The following is a 6,000-nucleotide window of genomic DNA, read 5'->3' on the forward strand; positions in this document are numbered from 1 at the left end:
CACTTGAGCTTGAGATGAAGGGGGCATCCGAGTTAATCTGAGTGCTGATTAACAGGCTCTGGGCAAAGTCCCTTGGGAGCTGGGGAGAGGGGCAGCTGGCGGGGAGGGGGGTTGCGGCAGGAAGGGCAGGGGGGAAGCGTTGCCACCTTGAACTCGAGTAATACTTAAGGACACAACATTTAAGGACGCGTCAGAGACCAGTCGGTCTGATCCCCTCTTGCTACAGATAAGGAAACTGAGTCATGAAGTTCCACAGAGAATTACTGAATGAGCCAGAGGAGGAGCTGTGAGTGGTGATGGAGACGGGGTAACAGGCCAGGAAGAGGGGAGAGTACAAAGCGTCTGGAACAAGAGAAGCCTGAGAAGGACAGCAAGATACATTCACCCAATTTGTTTTTCCCAAAGTGCATTTTTAATTTTTTTAAAATTTTATTTCTTTGTTTGACAGAGACTGGGCGTAAGCAGGGGAGCGGCAGGCAGAGGGAGAGGGAAAAGCAGGCTTCCTTTGGAGCAGGAAGCCCATTGCTGGGCATGGGGCTCGATCCCACGGATAACGGAGCAGAAGGCTAGCTGAGGACAAAGCATAAACTGCCCCCTGCAGCCCCCCACCCACACTCCTGGGTGGGATACGTGTGACATTCCTCTGGGAAGCACCCCGCTGTCTCAAAGTGTATGCCCTGCTGGAGGGGAAAACAACCTTAACTTGGCAATGGCAACAGCCAAGCCTCCAGTATCCCATAGGTCCTCTTTAGCATATGAACGTTCTTTTGAAACCTCCCTTTTCCTTACCTCCCCCAACCCTCAAGTATATCATCAGCCATTCCTCCTGACCCCGGTGTAGCCCCTCTTTCTGCCCACCGGTCCCGTCCCCGTGCTTTAATAAAACCACCATTTTGCACCAAAGTGTCTCAAGAATTCTTTCTTGGTCATCGGCTCTGCACCTCACCACGCCAACCCTCCCCTATATTTCAAAACCCCATCACCAGGACCCCAGGATCATGACCTGAGCTGAAAGCAGACGCTCAACAGACTGAGCCACCCAGGCACCCCCCCCCAAGTGAATTTTTTTAAAAATGATGTTTGAGGTGAAATTGACATAACAGGAAAATGTGGCCAAAATGTGGCCTCCGTCTAGTTTCAGAACATTTTCATCACTCCCCCTAAAGGAAAGAAACCGGTGCCCATTAAAGCTGTGACTCCCCCTCCCCCTCCCCCAGGGGCCAGCCACCCCTCCTCTGCTTTCTGTCCTTGGCTTTGCCAGTTCCTATCAATGGAATCCGACACTCTGTGATTGCAGCGATCTGACTCATTGACTCATTGTGTGTGTCCCCCCCCCCCCCCCCCGCTTTGTATGCTGAAACCTACCCCTCCAGGTGGTGCTATTAGGAGGTGGGGCCTCTGGGAGGGGAGTCAATCACGGGGTGGAGCGCTCAGAAGTGGGATCAGTGCCCTTATAAAAGGCACCCGAGCACACCCTCGCCCCTTCCTCCAGGCGCTTTGGAGGATACAAGTCTGTGACCAGGTCAGGGCCCTCGGCCACCCTGATCTCCCACGTCCAGCCCCCAGAACTGTGAGCAGTAAATTTCTAGGGTTTACAAGCCACCCAGCCTGTGGTATTTTGCAGCCCAACCCGACAGGACAGTCACTTCTCGCATTGATTTCTTTCCATTAGCAATCCATCCGGTATTTCGATGTAATGAGGCCGACTATTGAACGCTTACCAAATCCTGGGTGCTGCTTCCAATGCCGTGCACGTCTCAGCCTGTTTGAACCTCTCAACGAGCCGTTGAGCCATCGGGGAGGTGGTCCTATTATCACCCTCATTTCACAGTTCCGGAAGCAGAGTGTTCAGAGAGGTGGCCTGACCTGCCCAAAGTCACACAGCTGGTTCGCCGTTGAGCCAGGATTTGTTTCTTTCTCCTCTGAATTTATATTTTACTTTATTGTATTTTTAGTATCTTCGCCCTCACTATTTTCGTGCTATGGTAAAATACACATCACAGGATGTTGGCCATTTTATTCACTTTTTGATTTTTTTTTAATATTTTATTTATTTATTTATTTTAGGGGGGGCAGAGGGAGAGGGAGAATCTCAAGCAGATGCCACGCCCGGAGCCCAAGGCGGGACTCGATCCCAGGACCCTGAGATCATGAACTGAGCTGAAACCAAGAGTCGGACGCTTAACCACTGGCACCACCCAGACACCCCTATTTTAATCTTTTTTTTTTTTTACTTAATAGAGAGAGAGAGTGAGCGAGAGCACAAGCAGGGGGAGTGGCAGAGGCAGAGGGAGAAGCAGGCTTCTCGCCAAGCAGGAAGCCTGATGCGGGGCTCAATCCCAGGACCCTGAGATCATGACCTGAGCTGAAGGCAGCCCCTTCACCGACTGAGCCACCCAGGCACTCCTATTTTAATCATTTTAAAGAGTGCAATCCAGTGACATCGAACACATTCATAGTGTGACCATCAGCACTACCTGGTCCAAACCTGTTTTCATCCTGCCAAAGCACAGAGGCAGGATTTGAACGCAGAATTTCCAACTCCAGAGCTGAAGCAACGATTCCCACTCTGTCTCTCAGCTGAGGAATTTAGCAAGTGGGCGAGGACTTGTCCTCTCTTTGGAGTTAGGCCTGCAGAGTGATATGTAGCTATCGGGTTGTTTACCAGGCCCTGCCAAGATCTGGGTTCTAGCAAGGGTTCCGGCACCCACCGCGGTGGGCTGTCCCTCCGCCTGGAATCTTACCTCCGCCTCCAGCTCTTTGCCTCCTGTGACTATGGGAGGATGCGGGGAGGATTTCTAAAGGCCGAGTCTGCCAAAGGGTGCCAACAGAACTGACAGGCCCAGATTGGCCTCATGGCATTGCTCAAGCTCCTGGAGCCAGCTCTGCCTGAAGCCCGCCAACTGGACAATTTTTCACTCTGATGAGCTCATCAATTCCGATGTTGCTGGAGACAGTTACAGTAAGGATTTCAGTCACCTGAAATGGAAAAGGAGCCAAACTGATCCCGTGGGGGTTAGTTTGGTGATTAGGCTCTTGGAGGAATCTCCCGGAGAGGCGGAAGCAGGAGCAAACAAGAGTGGGTGGGAACATGGCCCATTTCAGGGAACAGACAGCACATTATCCAGGTGGCTGGCATGTGCAGTTTTTTGAGGGGTCATGGTGGGGTCGTGATGCCACCTTCCAGTCTCAAGACAAAGGGACGACCTGACTATGAAGGACCCGAGCCTTGGGAGAATGGGGGGGGTGCGGTGGAGCGTCCAAGAGTTTAAGCAGCAGAGCGACACAGCCAAGTTCACGGTCTTTAGAAGTCTTTGCACTCTAACCCATTTGCTAGTGGGTGTGGAAATGGGTACAGCCTTCATGGAGAGGCACTAGGCAACAATCATTAACATTAGAACTCCCACACCTTTTGCTTTGTTTAAAGAACACAGAAGTTCTTTGGGGGATTTATTATACGGCTGTGGTCATACACGCAGGAAATCACTGATGTTGTTTGCGCTAGCATAACACTGGAAACCAGCTACTAGCCCATCAGGAAGAGGACACCAAAATATCTATGGCCCATCCATGCAACGGAACACTACTCAGCTTTACAGGGAAAAAAAAAAAAAAAAAAAAAAAGAAAGAAAGCAAGCAAAGCCAAATCGCTATGCATTACAGTCGTATGCTGGTAAATATTTAACCACCAGCGCTTCCGGGGAAGAAACGGGTCTGATTTGTCAGTGTCTATGGTGTAACTATTACGACCACAGGCAGATTTGAAGCTGCTAGTTGGCATTGTTGAACTGTGACGTTGTTGAATGCAGAATGCAAGAAAAAAATACGCAAGAGCCCACCGTTAGCTAGGGTTCCTACCATGCGGACACGACAGGTGTAAGGAACCCCTGGAGCAGAGATAGCAGTAAAATGTCTTACAATAATTAGGAAGTGACAAATGTTGACTACTTATTATCTTTGTGTTTAATGTCATTTATTTCACCGTAAGTGTGTAAAATTTAATTTTTAGTAGTAGCCGCTTATAATAACTGGCTTGCAAGATTCCCGACAGTTTAGCAATCGGCTCTCACAAACTGTTAACAAGCCGGCCCCAGCACACCACGGGGACATCTCCCAGAGGAGAAAGCAAAACTCAACTTGTGGCCAAATCTCTGAGAGCTCCTGTCTCGGCCCCATTCTTTTTTTTTTTTTTTTTAAGATTTTATTTATTTATTTGACAGAGAGAGAGAGACAGCCAGTGAGAGAGGGAATACAAGCAGGGGGAGTGGGAGAGGGAGAAGCAGGCTCCCAACGGAGGAGGGAGCCCAGTGCGGGGCTCGATCCCAGAACCCTGGGATCATGCCCTGAGCCGAAGGCAGATGCTTAATGACTGAGTCACCCAGGCGCCCCCGGCCCCATTCTTCTCACGCACTCGTCTTCCGCTTCGCTGGTCCTTCCTGGGTCTGGAACACTTCAGACTCACTCCTACCTCAGGGCCTTTGCACTCACTGTTCCCGCTGCTGTTCTCAGGCATGCCCCCAGATGACCAAGTGACTCACTTCCTTACCTCCTTTGGGCCTTTGTTCAAACATCCCCTTTGACTGGGCCTTCGCTCACCATTTTGTAAAAAAAAAAATAGAAACCTGCTTCCCCAATCTTCCTCCTTCTTCGCCTGCTTTACATTTTATCAAAAGCGCTTGCTGGGCCGTCTCACCCACTGTATAATGTCAAAATGTACTGATTTTATTTGTCTACTGTCTGTCTCCCCCACTCTGATGTCAGCTCCACGAGAACAGAGAATTTTGTCTGTTTTCTTTGCCGCTGTGTCCCCCCAGTGCCCGGAAAGGTGCCCACATACAGCAGGTGCCCAATAAACATGCGTTGAATAAATGAATCTACTCTTTTTTTTTTAAAGTAGGCTCTACACCCAACGTGGGGCTTGAACTCACAACCCTGAGATGGAGAGTCTCACGCTCCACCCGCTGAGCCGGCCAGGGGTCCCCGACTATACTCTTAAATTAAAAAAAAAAAAAAAAGGTGCAGAATCGTGTGAATAGCCTGAATAACATTTCACCATCTGTGCTTACATATGATAGACTATCTCTGGAGAAAACCCAAGAAACCGGAGGGCTGGCCCCAGTGCCTCCCTGAAGGGGCCGGGGAGGGGAAAGGGGGGAGGGAGAAGGGAAGGCTTTCACTCTGTCCCCTCCTTTACTTTTAGAAATCTGCGCCATGTGCCTTTAATTACCTATTAACATTTTTTTTTTTTGAGTGTCCTATAAAAAGTACTGCCTCCGGCCACTGTGGACTGTGGGGAGCCGGGACTGGAGGAGGGTGAGCCTGGGCTGTGAGGAAGCCGGGGCAGTGACCCGAGAGTGGGGACTGGCCAAGGCTGCCAAGCCGTCATAGCTGGTTCCAGAAGGTCCCGCCACGGAATGTTCTGCTCGAAGCCCTTAGAGGCTCTGGGAGGCGAGGCCTCTCCCTCAGACCCAGAGCTCTGGCCTGGCCTCTGCAAGCCACCCACGGGGTCTCCCAAAAAGGCACTTTGGCCACCTCCACCCCTACACAAAAGGATCCTGATGTGAGCCTGCCACCTGCACCTGTCCAGGGGATCAAAGCCCTGGATCCTTCATACACCATCTAAAAGGATAGGAGCAGACTCACCTCCCTGCTCCCCCCTATTCCTCCCTGCTCCCCCCATTCCTCCCGCTAACTTTCCTCCTTCCTCCCTCTTCTGCTCTTTCCTCCAGCTATACATAACCTACCCAGAGGCCTCTGAAACACCAGCTCCCTCTCTGCTCATGCTGTTTCTTCTGCTCTTTGCCCATGCTGTTCCCTCTGCTTGGAACTCCCTTCCCCCACCTCTTCACCAGACTGAGGTTTATCCGGGAGACATTGGCTTCCTTCCTTCACATAACAAAGATTTGACAGCCATCAACTCTTGGGCTGGTGGGGGGGGGGCTGCCTGGGATTAGGGAGCAGGAACTGAGGAGAGGCCACATCCTAGCTGGCGAGGGAGAA

This window comes from Ursus americanus, chromosome 21 (assembly GCF_024610735.1).
Source record: "Ursus americanus isolate L20-20 chromosome 21, mUrsAme1.1.p, whole genome shotgun sequence".
NCBI classification, from domain to species: Eukaryota; Metazoa; Chordata; class Mammalia; order Carnivora; family Ursidae; genus Ursus; species Ursus americanus.